The following is a 1,278-nucleotide window of genomic DNA, read 5'->3' on the forward strand; positions in this document are numbered from 1 at the left end:
AAAAAAAGGAAGGAAGGAAGGAAGGAAGGAAGGAAGGAAGGAAGGAAGGAAGGAAGGAAGGAAGGAAGGAAGGAAGGAAGGAAGCGCTGAAGTCTCAGGTATCTCAAGCTGGCCTAGAACTCACAGATATAATTGAGGATGCCCTTGAACTTATGACCCTCCTATTCATACCTCTCAAGTGTTCAGATTACAAGTGTGTGCCACCACATCTGGTTTATGTAAGGCTAGGGCTTAAACATGAGGCTCTGTGCATGCTGGGTAAGCATTCGACCAATTGAGCTCCACTTCAACCATACTTTTATTTAATTTGATTGTTGTGGCCATGCAATCTTTACACATATAATAGAACCCAGTACATTGTTGTAACACATGTTATTTCATAAGCTAATCAAATGAACTAACTAACATCTCCTCTCCCTAACACTTCCCCATGTTTGGAACCTCCAGGCTCCTGCTTTGGTGTCTGCATGAAGTGAGTAACAGGTTATTTTGAACTACAGTAGCCCCTCCACTTTATAGCTCCAGGACATACTTTTCTACCCAAGCATGTCTGGGTTCCCATCTACCCTCCTTACCTTCTCTCTTTCCCACCTCCTAACTAACCATGACAAATTGTTGCCTCTATGTATGGTAGAGAACATGCAGTCATTGTCTTCTGTGTCTGGCTTATTTGATATAACATAATGTCCTCCAGTCCCCTCCATTTGGCTGCAAATGACCAAATCTTATCCTTCTTTGTGGACAAATACTGCTCTGCTGTGTATCTGTACCACAGTCTCTTTTCGGCCATTGATGGACATCTGGGTTGATTTCACATCTTAGCAGTTGTGAACAGAGGTTGGAGAAATTGGAGTTAAGTCTGGGATGATCCTGATGATGTCCTCACATGTTCCTCTCTCCTATATCAGTGCTGAGCCTAGAACTGATTTTTATTTGTTAAAAACTAAAGGGATGGTGTCTAACTTGTAAAAGATTGAATTGAATACATGCTGTCCCTTGTAAATAAAGGAAGATGACAATTATCCAAAGAAACAGCCTGTGTCTAAAGCCACAAAAGCTGACATTTCCTGGAGTCAGGCTTCTTACTGGTGCAAAAGATGCCTTGGGTCAGGCACTGAAACTCCTCCACACACACTTGACACGGTTATGGACTCATGAGGACCTGACCCTGTGCTACACTGCAAAGCTAGCTCACTCCAAGCTTAAGGAGCCAAGTCAGATTCTGATGGAAGGAAGGCTACCTTCACAGGATCAGTCCTTACCAAGGCTGGGAACAAT

Source organism: Mus caroli, chromosome 16 (assembly GCF_900094665.2).
Source record: "Mus caroli chromosome 16, CAROLI_EIJ_v1.1, whole genome shotgun sequence".
NCBI classification, from domain to species: Eukaryota; Metazoa; Chordata; class Mammalia; order Rodentia; family Muridae; genus Mus; species Mus caroli.